The sequence below is a fragment of the Apis laboriosa genome, unplaced genomic scaffold, assembly GCF_014066325.1.
Source record: "Apis laboriosa isolate Shangri-la unplaced genomic scaffold, ASM1406632v1 scaffold18_cov149, whole genome shotgun sequence".
NCBI classification, from domain to species: domain Eukaryota; kingdom Metazoa; phylum Arthropoda; class Insecta; order Hymenoptera; family Apidae; genus Apis; species Apis laboriosa.
In genome coordinates this window covers 2362515-2378674 of record NW_025222233.1, presented here as the reverse complement: position 1 = coordinate 2378674, position 16160 = coordinate 2362515, and the positions used below count along the sequence as shown (strand labels likewise).

The 16160-nt window shown below is 46.9% G+C and overlaps 1 protein-coding gene across 6 annotated transcripts in view; it reads right to left on the bottom strand.

The window, feature by feature from the left end:
* The window catches only part of LOC122711863 (probable serine/threonine-protein kinase yakA), an 83789-nt gene that overhangs the window by 35057 nt on the left and 32572 nt on the right, over positions 1–16160 (bottom strand). For 2 of the 6 annotated variants that reach the window (XR_006346209.1, XM_043931007.1), the window contains exon 1: positions 10437–10575. The exons of 2 other annotated variants lie outside the window; for them this stretch is intronic. The gene's annotated coding sequence lies outside the window, so the exon portion shown is untranslated. Of the gene's footprint in view, positions 1–10436; positions 10591–16160 lie in introns of those variants that run through there. 2 more of the 6 variants (XR_006346213.1, XR_006346210.1) reach the window with 2 other exon arrangements.

Here is a 16160-nt window from a genome sequence, read left to right as displayed (position 1 = left end):
TCTCTTTCTCTCTCTTTCGGTTGTTTTGCGAACCCGTCCTCTTCCTCTTGGAACCCGTCCTCCTCTCGGACGTCGAGAGTTCAAAGTGTCACCGATTGTTCCCGAAGCAGGCGTGAGACGCGGTGGAAAAAGGAGAACGCGAAGATCGCGTCCGCGAAGGTGGAGATGAGCTCCACCTCGAAGCCAGGGACAATGCCACGGGGGCGACGAAGCCTTTGTGTGTAAAACGGCCGAGGCTCCACACACCGTTGTCCTTCCATCCGCTCCACACCCCTTTTTACCTTTTTTCCCCCCTTTTTTCTACCGACACACCGTAATCGGCAACACCTTGCTCTCTGCACTTGGACAGACACGAGCGGAGTTTACACTCGTTCGAGAGATTGATTCCTCGGCTTTGTCCCATTCCAGTACTTTTCCATAAGGAAGGGGGGATCGATTTCTTCGACCTTGCTTCGATGATGGACGGTGTTGGTCCGTGATGGGTGTGTTCGGAACTCGGGCATTAACAATTTCGATGTACGAATAACACTTGTTCGCAGCCATTATACGGTTGACCCGCTCTTTTCGTTAATAACCTCGACCTCGTTTGGCGTCAAATTATTTCCGATTACACACATATATATATATATATTGTCTTGAACGATAAATTATCAAAGCAACTTTGACTATTAAATTTCACTGGGCGTGTTGCATCGTTCGCACGGAGGCGGAAGAACGAGGTAAAATCTAAAAAAAAAATCGCGTGTCAAGCCAGATTGAAGCAGAAGAACGTGAGGTTCTAGGATTTTCGAAAATCGCCGTTTAAAATTCGTGATGAATCATAGCGTCACGGTTCGACCATTAAGATACCGCGGCGACGTTTCAACGACAGTTCACCCTTATTTACGATCCACTATCGAAGAAAAATTTTTTGGTTCGATATTTTCGAAGAAGAAGAAGAAGAAGAAGAAGAAGAAGAAGAAGAAGAAGAAGAAGAAGAAGCCGCGGATAAGAATAGTATCTTTTCAACCGAAGCTATCGCTCCTATCCACGCGTGTCTGTGTGTGTATAGTCCGCATCGCGTCACATTTTTGCATCGACAACTTTGTAAGTTCAACCCCGTTCTATCTAAAACCGTTACGCTAAGGTTTCTTCTTGTGTACGTCTCTCCCTTTCGAGATATTGACGTCGTTGCACAAGGCTTGCCAGAACCCATCTTTGCTTTTCCCATTTACAACCACATTTATATACAACGTTTCCTCGTCGAACAGAAGAGAGAGAGAGAGAGAGAATGGAAATACCTATCTCTAGATCTCGAAAATATTAATTTCGACAAGTGAAGGAGGGGATAGTATCTTATACGATAAAATGTTACGAGCGAGCATAATACACGCGCGCTTCATCGTAAGATTTTCTTGGTACGAAAGGGATGATAAATAAATCGTGGCCGGTCTTGTCTCGAAATTTATACGTTCAACGAGGGAATTTATAGAAAGGAGGGCGGGGAGGGGGAGGGCAAAGGAGAGTGCACTCCTGGTCACCGAGGAACGTATGATGAAATACACGTATAATACACGTATGTACGGCGAGTATGGGGGGTTTGTCGCGGTTGAATATCGAAAATGGTTGAGAATGCCGCGTATGCAAGTGCCTCGCCTCTCCCTCCCCCGCACACAGTTATATTTGCCGCTTTAATTCAGCGCGCCTCGGCGCGTATCGGCACCGGCCTGCACACTTGGTGGAGGGAGGGGACGAAAAGGACGAAGCGGTTCGATCCGAGCATTCCCCTCTTCGTCCTCCTCCTTTGTCGAGACTTTTTCCCGAGTCGAGGGAACGAAATAAGGTGGATACGCGACGCGAGGAGGGGCCCCCTCGAACACGCACTCTCGGCCTCCATCCATTTTTCACGGAGTTCTGCTCGTGACACGTTAACCGCCGGCCTCCGTTTCACCTTCTTTCGCTTCCGTTACCGGGACATTTCACCAATTTCCTCCATTTTTCCCCCACGAATAATGCCTAACCACGTTTTCTATTCGAAATATTAATTTACATATATATATATATATGTTATATATATGTTTTCGATACGTGAATTTCTGAAAATATCAATTCTTACCGAAATATCCTTGTCTCACGAATACAAGAATAATTATCCTGGTTGATGATTCGTCCGATCCACGATCGGTGAAATTGGAATAGCAATCGTCCCCTCGAAGACGAGAGAGTCGATCTCGTTAAAAAAGAGAAAAAGAAAGAGGTGGCGCGATCGATGTTCGTCATTTTTCGGGCGGATAGCGGAAAGCGTGGTAGATCGTCGTCGGGCGGATAATACAACGGGGCGAGGTCGAAGGCGTCGATCGTTCGGGCGAGAAAATATAACGACACGCAACGGGGACCGAGACGAAATTGACTTTCTTCCCATCAGGCCGAGACGTTTAGGAAACGAAGCTGTCCGTCGTCCCATTTTCCCTCCGACTTCTTGCCGCGAAATAATGTGCCACGCGTCGTGAAACTTTACGAGCGCTCGCTTCGGGAAGAGGTCGATCTATGACGTAACAACGTCTCTTCTTTGATAAGAAGAATGCGCTTCGGGGAGGAATGAAAAAATTCCAACGCGATTCCCCCCCTCATTGCGATCGGAACGTTCCTTTCCTAGAAAGTTTCGGGTAACGGTCCGAGTGTCCGTTCGGTTTACTTTTGCACGGAGGGGAGGGAAGTTTGATGGAAAAACGAATGGAGAGCGAGGGAAAGAGGGAAAAAGGTAAAGTTGGTCGCGGAGGAGGAGGAGGTTCAGGCAATCGACCCAAATTCCCCGATATTTCCAAAAATTCCGGAGGGAAGAAGCTCCTCCTCGACGGAGAGGAACGGAGAGGGAAACAAAGCGAGCCTGCCGACGACAGTCGCACACGATCTCGAATCGAGTGCTTTTAATTCGGCTTCGAGCGGTCGGTCAACACGCCGCGCTCGCGAAACATCGTTCCAATTTCCCATCGAGCCACGCTCCATGCCGTCGCGACCGCCATATCGACCGAGCGCGGAGTCAGTCAACCTCGACCCATACCTCCATAAATAAAATATTTCTATATTTTTCCACCTTTCTTTCGAGCGTGGGACGTCGCATCGCGACGATGCGTGCAAATTAACGATTCAGAGATATCTTGGAGAGACGCGTTGTACCGTTATGGAAATAATCCGGGATACGCGCTTGTTGCAACTTGTACCAAGAAACGGAGAAGAAACGAGGGAGGGGAAGAGGTGTTTCGAGTGTGTTGCCCGATCGGCCGATAGTTTGCCGTATTTTCTACTCGATTCGAGTTGCCGCCTTTCTGCCGCCTCGGACATTTCTCGGACGGCGACAATACTCGTTCGAGGCACTCCAACAGCCGGAAGTATATACAACATTGGGTGTATATATGTGTGTGTGTGTATACCTCGAGAAAAGAAAGATTGGAAATTCAATTTAAAACGGACCGAATTCTCCGTACGTTTTCATTTTCCGATCGTTTCGACCGAATTTTCGACGAAAACGATCGAAACGACCGAGAGAGAGAGAGAAAGAGAGAGCGCATAAACGCGACCGTTCCGTCTCGATCTTCGATCATCGTTACGTCGAAACGACACGAGGTAAAAGATGGCGTCGTTACCCGGGCGATGTAGCCGCCGCTTTCCACATGCTTTATCCCCGAGTTATAGATCACGCGCCATTATACATATATCTTTCGCTCTATGGGTGTACGTCTTTCGAGTAACAACCGAGTATCGTTTCCAACCAACGCTCCGGATGACAGAGCGTTCCCCCTTCGCGGACCAGTTCGACCGACGGTTTTGAATTTCGATTCCATCCTTTGCGCAACTTTCAATTTTCAATCCCCAAGGAACACCGCCCCTCCATATACGTATCTTTCTATATATATATATACGTAGTCTAACTTTTTTAGAGTTAGATTTAAGACGAGTTTCCAACTATTACCAACGTTCCCGAGTGGCGTAGTGGTATCGAAACCGACGTAATTTAAGTTTCGATAACCGAACGACTCCTTCTACCTTCAAGTCGTTTGGACTCGAGGATATAAGAATCGAAGAGATAAAAAAAATAACTCGAATCACGCGACTCTCCGGAGTTATTTCCCGGGATATTTAACAGGGACGAGGGAAAAGTCGTACGCCGGTATTACGAGTATTACGAGCGTATCGAGGCGGGAATATGGAAGATGGCGTGCACGCGTTGCCGGTCTGTGACAAATGGACGTGAGCCAGAGGGGGTGGAACGGTCGGCCGGGCGGACAGGGTGACAGGGTGCGAGCTGACTCGTAACTTTTCGCGGACGGTCACGCAAATTGCTCTCTCGACAGCCTCGCCTACGTCTACGATCGCGATTTATGGAAATTGGACGATCCTCGCCCGAGCTTCTCCTCGACCGCCTCTCAACGAGAGAAAGAGAGAGAGGTCCGTTAATGAACCTTCTCCTCTCCTCTCCTCTCCTCTCCTTGTCCGACGGTTAATCGTCTCGTTAATACGAAATGGAGGAAAAAATTGCACGCGCGAGCTTCTCTCCGTCGAGACAAGTCTTTTCGACGAAGTTTAATCGAACCTCTCTCTGTCCGTTGTTTCTTTTTCGGGGGAAGAGGGTTGTTGGCCGATACCCAAGAATCTCGAAACCATTGTTGGAAAGGGGGAAACGAAAGTTTCGTGTTAAAGTTGTACAAGGATGGGGTCGAGAGTCGTGTTGTCTGGCGCGTTGGGGAACAGGTGGGGTTAAAGTTGATTCTACCACGGCCGGTGGTGGGATCAAACTTGGCCCGATCCTAATCGACTCCGTTCAACCGAGCGAGAGGGGGGGAAAGGGAATGTCGCTATCGTTTCACGAGCGCGATGATTCGAGAGGGGTAAAAGTCGTTTTCGTTAAAATTAATTCGTCTTTAATTCGCGTAATGGATCGGGAACGGGTTAAGGAACGGCTGGTTAATTAGCGTGACACGCGGCGGGGAATATAATTGTGGCGAGAGGGAAAAAGGTCGGGGAATAAATACCCGATACGCCGCTTTTTCTTCTCTTTTCCATCTCTTTCTCTCTCTCTGTTTTCGAGCCTCGACTCGTGACTCCCAGTCCTCGTGGAAAAACGCGATAGATCCGCGGTAATGAATACCGCGCGTTTTTGCATTCCGCGATCGTAATAGTACGCGTAACGAACCGCATTGTTCGCCGGGTGTGTAACCGAGATGCAACGGTTTTTTCACGCTCGAAAAAGCCGCGAGAATACAAAAGAAATTTTATATTTCGACACGCGTACGTATTAATCGTATTTGCGCGTATATATAAGTACTCGGTCTCCGAGTTTCAAGCTTTTCGAAACTCGAACAGGTCGAGTCGAAACCGAACGCGACACGCGATGAATTTGCGGTTCCGTGATCATTGTGACTAAGAGGCGCGAAAAGGAGGACACGCCGGTGTTAAGAAGGAAAGGACGACGCGTAAAAGGATACTCTAGTTCGGTCTGCCCATACTTTTCAACCAACCAGTTGGGAACAACTGGAGATTAATTGGAAATCGCCGTCTCCGAAGAAGGAAGGAAATTCCATCGAGGAGGAGGAGGAGGAGGAAGAGGAGGAGAACCGACGAAACTTCAGTTCGAATATTTTCGTATAAATATCGAAACTCGTGCAAATGCAAATTTTCAAATTCCAACGATTCTCCATCCGCGGTTTTAATCCACTCGTTGTTTTCCACCACGGATCGAAAGATCGAATTTTTCGAAATCTCGGCTTCGATTACACGCGAGCTGGCAACAAACTGGAATGCTCGAATCCGGAGAGGGGAGAAAAAGGGAAAAAAAGGAGCACGATGCCTATTCCCCTGTCAGGTTGATTTGCATGTAGAACCGCGGATCGTTAACGGAGAAAACAATGGCGGTGTGACGAAATTCGAGCGAAATTCCGCGTTCGATCGCGGAGAACAATAGCCGAAGGATGTTCGTCGAGTCGCGCCAGCGAACTCAACAGGTTTTTATTCGCGGCGAGTCGAAACGCGTCGTTTATGAGTCCGTGATCCGATAAATCTGTCGTTATCGTGGCCGATTCTTCTCTCCAAAAAAAAAAAAAAGAAAAAGAAGAAAGAAAAGGAGAGAAACACCTCTGTCCCTCGGCGAATTTCCATCTATTTGATCGAATGCAGCGGTATCCACGGACCGCGAGGAACAATAGGCAGATAAAACCATCGGCTAAAAGCAACCCCTCGCGACCACCCATCTTGCGCGAGAAACGTTCGTCGTCGATCGTGGTTTAAATTCGCGTGGTTGGAAATCAAGGAAATAAACCACGCTCTCCTTCCAACGATTCCATTTTTATGCCAGCCAAAGAAACTTCACCGCCTCTTTCGGGATCTCTTTGGAGATAAATATATGTATATACGACGAATTGTGCGAGTATTTGACACAAAACGATTCCATTTCGATACAATTCTACACATCGAACGAGTATTTTTTCGAATGATGTAATCAAAGATCGGTCTCTTGGGATGGGTGTTGGTTGATACGCGAAGGAATGGCGTCGTGAAGGGAGAACCTATATCATTCTATATCATCGCGAGGAAGGGACTCGTTCGTGTAAAGAGGACCGGATGATTAACAAACGTGTTTTCGAGGTGACGTAACGCGTCGTTTTTCCAACGATCCAACCAACAACGCGGCCTTTGTCGCGTCTCTTTACCCCCTCATCCTTTGTGCTTTTAAATTCCCCTTCCTTCTTTCACTTTCATTCACACGATATTTTGAAAGGAGTATGATAAACTTTTTAGACTTTCGTGAAACGATCCCCTCTTCCGCCAGAAGAAAAGGAACGCGAGAATTTCCAGCGACGAGTGGAAGGAACGTCGAACGAGGATGAGAGCGATCGTGTGTCCGAAATCAGGCGAGGGACGGTGTCATCGGTTTGTCATCCGATAATCGGGCGAGGAAGCTTTCATGGCAAATTGCGTTCCGGAGAGGGAGGCGTACAACCCTGTTGAATACGACCCTCGCGGAAAACAAAAGACGTGGGACTAAGACACGTCGTTCGATATTTTCGACGAAAATGAAATTTTCGCTTTTACTCTGGACCGGCCCTGAAACGTCGTCGACGTTAATTTATTTACCCGAGACGTCTCGCGATTACCTTCATCCCATTCGGTGGATAGAAAATTTCTCTTTCCCTCTCTCTCTCGGGAGAGAAGCTTCCATTCTCGGCCAACTCGAGGAATCGGGCTCTCGAACGATATTTTACACCCTCGTAAAACCACGTTATCGGGAACGCGCGGCTCCCGATTAGAACCCTTTACGTTCATCCCTTTACATCCCTCGACGAGTTGCCGTCTCGAAACAATCGCGAAACCCTCTTAATGGGACAATTCCCAATGGAGAAGTCTCGTTCTCCCATTAATTACCCCGATAATAATTCCACCTAACATCTATAAATTTCTCGTGCTTCCTACTTCGTGAAACGGGTTTCCCAAAGTTACCATCCGTCGAGGATCGGTAAATTTTTATTCGATTCTTCCTCCGCGGGAGAAGGAAGAAGACGGTAGGGAAAATTCGTGGAATCACGACGCCAAGGGAAAAAGATCTCTCGGCCTCGTTTTGTAGACAAACACGATTTTCGTGGCTTTCAACGTGGATGAAAGTTCTCTTCCCTGGTTCGTTAGGACGATAAGTAAAAGGGGCGGGTGTTCCTTCTCTATAAAGTAAAGAGGCGGTGGGATTTTCGAATTACCGATAGTAAAAGAGAGCGAGGAGAAGGAGGAGGAGGAGGAGGAGGAGGAGAAGGAGGAGGAGGAGAAGAGAGAACGTAGGTTAGCTCTCTCTCTCCCTCTTTCTCCCTCTCTCTCTCTGTCAAACGCGAGCTAATCTCTTTAATGCGGCCTTAAACTGGCCGCCTCGAACGAGGGGGAGAACGAGTGGCCCTCGAGACTCGATAAACCCTAAGAAGGAAGGATTAATCCCCGTGAAGAATATTCAATTGCGGTGAATTCCTTTTCCCGGATAATTGTTATCCAGGAAGATGGCACTGCATCGTGCGATTAATGTCGCGAGAGAAGGAAAACGGGCTGAGAATGAGACGAGATCGAGGAGAACGGAGGAGAAGCGCACGAAAACCCGTTTTTCTTCGTACGTGCATTCGCATCGAAAATCGCGAGCTTCGATCGAGTTACTCGAATCGAAGAATTAAGCTTCAGAGCTCGTTTGCTTGCCGCGTCGTGTATCGTTCGAGATCGTGGAGGAGGAAGAATAAAATTTGAGAATTTTAATTAACGTTGCACAAGTTTGCAAAGGCTCGACTTTCAAAATCGAAACACGACACGCGCGCGCTCTTCTTCGCGTTCGATCCCATTAAACTTTCGCGTTACAACGTTTCAAAGGAACCGTATCTATTTTCCATCGGTCGAAAGTTTATCGAAATTTCGCCAGAAAATTGGACTCGCGATCCTGAATAAAGTAAACTGCTATGTAATTTTTCATTTCACGCGCACTCGAGTAATTCTCTTGTCCACGCAAATTGCGACCTAAATTACGAAAAAACTTTTTATAGGAATATTAGCGAATAAAGATCTACGATCTAATTTTTTTAACTCGACAGAAGAAGAGAAAAGAAGAAAGAGAAATTGATCGGATCGACTCGAAGGATTAATTCGTGATGCATTTGGATGCAAATCGGATGACAAATGTTATCGCCGATTAAAGACTCCCTAAATTTTTCCTCGCGAAATTTGCAAGATCTCGGTTTTTCTTCGATGTCCTTGATTCTGGACTTGTTACCGCTTGGGGGAAATATAGAAACTGGCTATGAAAAAATCTGCAAGAAACGAAGCCGTCTTTCCAGATCGATCTCGCGCCTCTCCATATTAGGCTCAAGCTACGACTCGACGATATTTTCGAGTCTTCTCGACATCCGAACCGCTCATATATCATATAAGTTAAACGAAAATACAAATTTCTATCTCTATTTCCTCCAAAGATTTCCGTGTTCCTTCGGTCATGGAACACGGGCCGTGTCGTATAATCCATCGGATTTAAAATTGGAGATTAATCGAGCTCGAACGTGTCCCGTAAACGAAGATGGTATCTAAGATACCAGAAGAGGGGAAAGATTAGAAAAATTCCCGGGGAAGATGGTGAGAACATAACGAATCGAGGCACACGGTGGACGCACACGGTGGGCCCGCGCACATATATTGGGATCTAAATAATATTCTGACGTTTTAAACCGGCACACGATCGGCCTCCTTTCTAACCTTGATCCCCTGACAATTTTACATTCCTATTCGTTGCGGCTCGTAGGTCATCTATTAAAGGTTTCCTCGACGCGATATCGCGGCTCTCTTTATTATCACCGCGGTTGAAAGCTTTTCCTCATCGATTTATCGAGTTCCACGGAATCAGAAGTAGATTAGATCGACGCGCTATCGATCATATCGATCATCACCGAAGAATTCTATTACGATCGTTGAACGTTTCTAATTTCCTTCTCTTTTCTTTTTTTTCAACTGCAAAAATTGAAAAACTCGCACGCCATACGTAAACGCTGCGCGTGAAACGAAAATATTAGATTCGCGTGTGGGAGAGAAAACTCGTGCGTTACCAATGGCCGTGACCGAGTAACAGGACTATAGGGCAAATGTTTGTCGTAAGTCACCCCTCGCGAATCCTTCCCAGAGCCGTTCATCGATTAAAACGTAACAGTTCTCTCCTAGTTTTCGGTTACCGTATTTAACGATCACTTAAACGTTGGAAATTTGTGTGTGTGTGTGTGTGTGTGTGTGTTACGCGATTATGAGATCCGAGGCTTTCGAGTTTAATGCGTATTTAACAGGAAATAACATTGGTTAACGAGAGAACAAGTTGCGAGAAAATATAGGACGAAGCGAAATCGTAAACTGAAAAATTTGGATCGATCCCGAGTATTACGTTTCGTGTATTACGTTCCGTGTTTACTAGGTTGGCGAGGTATAATGAGTTGTTGTGAAAGGACGCGAGAAAAAGGATAGTCGGAGCACAAGAAACGCACAACGAGGAGAGGAGAGCCGAAAGCTTAAAACGCGAGAATGTATGCGTATACACGGAAAACAGTTGCGTTGTCTCCTCCCATGAAATAAAGCGGAGATACTGTTAGCTATTCTACAGGTACGAAACCCTTTGGTATCGATGCATTACACACGTAGTAGAACATGGACAATAGCCATTGAATTAGCGATACCATCGACTCCCCTGTTCCGACACGACGCGACCGGACCATGGAAAACTAACCAACCCATATCATACAAATTACACCGTACAACAATCTCGAAAGCCTCGAATATTTATATAAAAAAAAAAGTAAAAAAAAAAAGAAGAAAATAAGAAAAACTATCCCCAAAAACAGAAACACCGTTGTGTCGCACGTTCGCGTATCGCAAGTGGCGAAAACAAAACCGTGAATGATTTGGCTTACTGTGAACCATTGCAGCCCGCTCTTGCCTCGAATGCCGTGGATCGTCTCGCGGATCATCGAAGCCGGTTGAACAGCTGTCACGAGGCTGGCAAAATGCTCGAAGGATGCGCGACAAAGAGAAAAGAGAAAGAGGAAAGAGAGGAAACCGGTCCGCTGATACACCGTGCCGCGCTCGTCGACCAACTGCGTGGCTTTGCGGCCGCCTTCGGCACCGAGCCGCGCTCATCGCCGAGTTCGACTCTGCTCGGCTCCGTTCGCCGCCACTCGGCTCCCTTCGGCGTCCCTCGACCAGCCGCCGAAATGCGACGAGCGGCTCGCTCTCCCTTGCCGGCTAGCCGGCAACTTTCACGGGGGATGCGTGGACAGAAGCTGAATTAAATAGATTAGGATCTTCATCGAATCCCCGGGACCGACGAATTACCCTCCACCAGCCCCATATTATACTCCACAGACCGGCTTCGATTCTCTGTGCGGTCAGAAACGTCTCTCGCGTAATTCGATTTGCGCGCCGATTCACCGTCCGCCGTGGATAACACGCGTGGCCATTTGATCGAACGCGTTTCGGTGAACGTTGAGTTTTCGGGGCTTGGCACCGCGATTTTTTCTTCCAACGTTCTTTCGCTTATGGAAATTAATATGTTCTACTCGATAAAATAATATCTCGAACCATTTGTATTTTTCCATTTATTTCCGCTTCTTTTTTTCTATTCTATTAGCTCACGTAATTTTTAGCCCAATTTCAGAAATCTCGTTGCTTTACTTTGAAATAAAAAGAAAAAAGAAGATGGGAGATGGGGGCAACACGGCTCGACGATTATTCCGTACACGCTACAGTTAATTACACGTATGTCCTACTCCGTTTCCATTCCGTGTAATTTCCCTGGTATCTTGTGAAAAATTGTCTCGAAATCTCTATCTCGCGCGAGCATCTTGACTCGGTTAAAAAGGTAAAAATGATTTCTTTCGAATCCCTATATATCCCTTCGCGGACGATATGAATTATTTACCAAAGATTTCTGATAAAACTTCGACAATTTTTGCGGAGGTTCTCTCCTTTATCTCCCGCGGAAAATTATTCAATTGAAACTTCCGATTTGAATAAACCTTTTGAACGCATCTCCGTTTTATTTCCGCTCGTTTAACCGTGAAATCATCGGGGCGCACGAATCGGGAGAGAGACAGAAAGAGGGAGAGAAAAAAACGTCTCGTCGGAAACTAAAGTTGTACAGGAATGAAAAGATCGTATAGATAATTTTAATTGCTTCTCGTTTCGTGGAGATCCGAACGAACGAAGCGTCGACATTTTCGTACCTATTCGTACAATATTACACCTATAATTTATACACCTAAATGAAAAAAACGTTGAAAAACGTTCAATGCGGATAGAAACCGGAGAAGGGGAACAAATTCCTCGCATAGTAGCATGTAGACATTTAGCTTCCAGGTTATGACGCGCGCATCCCAATAATCTAACGCGACCCATAATTCGGCTGCTCAAATCCCGTTCTTGTCCGGCGGACAGATTGGCTTGCATAATCAACCGTCCCTCTATTGTCCCGTGCTCGCCTCTAAACACGTGAAACTTGGCGCGAAACACGATCGATCCAAACTCGAAATTACATCCTAGAGCCGTATGCAAGGAGAGAGATGCAAGGAAGCACGTATCCCTATCTTGTTCCCCCAATTGCTCAAAATAAAATCCGGAATTTCTTTTTTGGGAACAGGGAGGAGAGCGAAGAGAAGAATCGATTCCCGTGACGCGAAAATTCGGTTAGATCGATCGAAGGAAGCCTTCGAAGCCGGCCAAGTTAATTTAATCGACGATGAACGCGGCGAGTTCGAGCAGCTTCGTCAACCGAGATCGCGTTCCCCGCATTGTCGCTGCCGATTGCCGATCCCCGCGTGAACTCTGTCGCGCCACGTTCGAACACCGGCTTACGCTCGCGCGCCAGTCCTCTCCAATTACGGGAGAAGCTTCCGGTTTGAACTCACCCACCGGCCTTCGTCGCCTTCGTTTCTCCCCGCATCGAGATACGTAACTCGGCTATTCCTTTCCGATAAGGAACCGATGAAGGTGTTGTTCACGGCCCACCTTTCTCGCCCTTTCCTCGTCATTTCCAATGAATTATTCAACGAAAGACGAAATCTCAGGAGAGAGAGAGAGAGAGAGAGAGAAAGAGAAAAAAAGAATGAAAATGGATCTATCCACTTCCACGATTTCTTCCATCTTCTGTCTTGGGAACAAGGGGGAACGAGGATTTCAGTCATACACGCGATCGGATTACGAATTTTAAGCTTCTCCTTAAGAATTTCCTTCGAGGATCTTTCGAGTCTCCTCGAAATTTTTAATCACGAGGTTCATTGGATTCCTGTTCAGGGCGTTTCTTCTTTTCTCGCAATTTCGTTCGCGCAACAATCGTTTGTTCATCGCCCTGCTTTCCCACCGGCGAAATTTACGTCCATTCGTTAACAAAATCCTCGATTGTTTGTCGATACACGTGTCCCGCGGGTAATTCGCGTAATTCAGCCAAATTTCCAGCCCGGTCTACATTACCCGGTCGACAACGAGTACGCAAAGCTCGATTATCCGATATAACAATTTCGAAGCGGCTTATTGCTTCGCAACTCGTATATTTGCCGGACGGATTCGGAAAAGCCGGATTCGAAAAGCCGGATTCGAAGAGCGGTTAATATTTTTTTAGCCAGGCAAAAAAAAAAAAAAAAAAGAAAGAAAGAAAATGAAATTTTCAGCGATTTGTCCGCGTTTCTGTTCGAGGCTCGAGCGTGTCGCGGACAGCGTATAAAAATGCAGGGGGGCGCGTAACAACAATGAAAATAGTTAGGATGCAACGACAAAGGGTGGAGAGAGAAATTTTCACGGTATGGCGGTTTTCGAAAGCTCGATAAGTTCGACGTCGAATATTATTTTAACGCGGTTCGCTTGCCTTCTACACCGCCCGATCCAATCCGTGTGCGCGGGCCCACGGGCTGGTGCTTCATTTATTCCTCGTTTATCCTTTACGATCTTTCGACCAGAAGGAAAACATGGATACTCCCCCATAAATTAAGGAAATTTGTCCTTAAGAGAGAGAGAGAGAGGAAGATAGATACGCGACGAATTTACATTACGATTTTTCTTCTCCCTCCTTCTGACCCAGTTTCACGGAAATACGAGCGATCTGAGACGAGTTATGCCAGCCACCTCGTCCGGATAATGAATCGTGCGCGAATGTCAACGGAACCTGCTCCATCTCTGGACGTGTATCCAATTATTTACATAGGTGGGTTCGATTGTATCCTCGGAGATTTCCCCTTCTCGTTAATCGTGGACAGAATCGATTCGATGATCGAAAGACGATTTTCTCGGAAAGAGGATAAGAGCGAGCGAGCGAGAGAGAGAGAGAGAGAGGGAGAGAGAGAAGTCTCGAAAATGATTATCAAATTTGCTCGTCCGGCAATTGGGTCAGCGATGTTTTTCCAGCAATTTCTGCTCCATCAGTTTTTACGTTGCTCTTTGTGCTCCCTCGACGAGGCTTTTTTGATGCTTCCCATTGATCCATTCTATACATACTTTATCCGTGATTGTAATTGGACGGCTCCGAAAATGGTATGGAGAGGTAATTATCAAAATTGAATCGGGTTGATTGAAACTCCTCGAATCGCATCCCGTCCCGACAATTTCAACCAGGGATGATAACGTACCGTGAAAACTCGCTCCTCCCCGAACAAAAGGATCGGTCCTCGAACGGTCCTCCCCTTAATTTCCAACGTTGAAGGAAAACAGACGTGGCTTCCGCGCGCCTCTTTCCAACGCTTGTTCAATCCTTCGCGCAGGCATCTCCATTTCTTATCCTTCATCGAGTGGAAATCTCTTTCGTATTTGGTTCGAAATCCGGACAATCGGTCGTTGGTGGTGAGGGCCTTGAATCGAAGGCGCGAGCACGCAGCTGGATAAAAAGACCCGCGTGCGTGCCTGCCTGCCTGCCTGCCTCTCGATTGACGTGGGAACATGGAAGCGTATAATTAAGCGAGTGAAAATAATCGCGTTTCCTTCCTCCGTCCAATTCCGTCCCTCGTGAAAACGTGGCTCGCTCGCTCGTTTAATAATTTCATTTCGAAAAACGACGAACCGCTACTAGGAGAAGGAGGAGAAGATTTCGAAATCTTTCGTCTCCTCCCAGCATACCCTTCTCCCGCGAGGAGGACAACTTCTCCCGTGAAAATGAAATTTCCAAATTCTCGTCCAACTAATTAACCAAACTTTCCGCTGGGTTTGGAAATCGGCCCAAAGTGGGAGCTAAAAGCGCTGGAAACATGCAAATTCTCCTCCCTCGACGACCATTCAATATTTAAATATCGTATCGAAATCGTAGATAGATACAGAGCCGTGAATAAGCGCGCAGAGTTTCGGCGAGGGGAGTTCTGCAGCAACGATCGGTAATCGGTAATCGCCGGTTCGGTTCTACGCGATTACTTGCAGTGAATATTTTAGCAGGCGGCCAGTAATCCGATAACGGCGCCGTTCCTGTTCGACCAAACGAGAAAGCACGAGAAAGCACCACCACAGGCCGAGAGAGGAGGAGACACGTAAACTCGAAATATCGTCGACCCGCACCGGTCGTGCACGCGGACCCGCGTGCGGTTTCTGCATTAACCGTTGTTGCTTTCGTTCCAGTATGTCCGCTTATATAACTGTTACGTTCCCTTACGAACCGAGCGTCAAAATTGATTTGCATGCGACGTAAGGCGAGACGAAACGATCCTCGTTGATTCTCGAGGGGAGGACGAATCGCGGAAGGAATCGTTCGGCATGTCGCGGAAGAGGAATGACCTCCTCGCGTTCCCATTCCGGATAGGGGAGAAGTTGCTTCTCCTTTCTTCGAGTCTGCGCGGCTCCATCCGAGGGATTTCGAAATCTTAATCGAAATTCGAAATCATTGAGATAATTGCACTCGTACACGGAGTCGACGAGGAAGCGTTCGAATTTTGCCTCCCCTGTCCATCGATCGATACGGATTGGCAAATATTTTATTATCGGCGAGACACAGGTCCGCGGGCAACGTTGATTGATAAATTAATGGGAAACGAACGAACGCAGCGAAACCGTTTAAACGATCGATCTCTATCTTTCTCTCTGACGAGAAACGGATTTCTATTTCGCGCTCCTGGTAGTCCACACGATCGCGTGGAAACGCGTGTTTTAATTACTCGCGATCTACTATACAATGGAATCGACCAAACTTGCCACTCCTGTTGTCCCTTTTTTCTTCCTTTCCTTTTTCTTTCCTTCCTTCGTCCGGAAACGGAGCATTCAACGGACAAACGCTCGTTACTCGCAGCAGGTGTCGCGAGGTTCTGCTCGAACGCGACGAGGTCGTCTTCGGACCACCGACTCTTTTCTCTTCCGATTCTCTCTCTCTCTCTCTCTCTTTCTTTTTCTCTCGTGACACGAAACAGAGGCAGGCTGATTGTGAAAAAAAAAAAAGAAAAAAGAAACGCTGGTTTCGGTCGATATCCGCTCTTCTTCTATACGAGTTCGTTTGTCCGTGAAAAATAAAGCAACTACGGTACGATACTACTATTACTACTACTACTACTGCGCCTCGAAAGGGATGATTTTTCCCTCCCCTCTTGTACCCTCTTACGCGCTCGTTGAGAAGTATAGACGCTCGATACAGTTCGAGGGTTCGTGGAGTGATTTTTCTTTTTTTTCTTTTCTTTTTC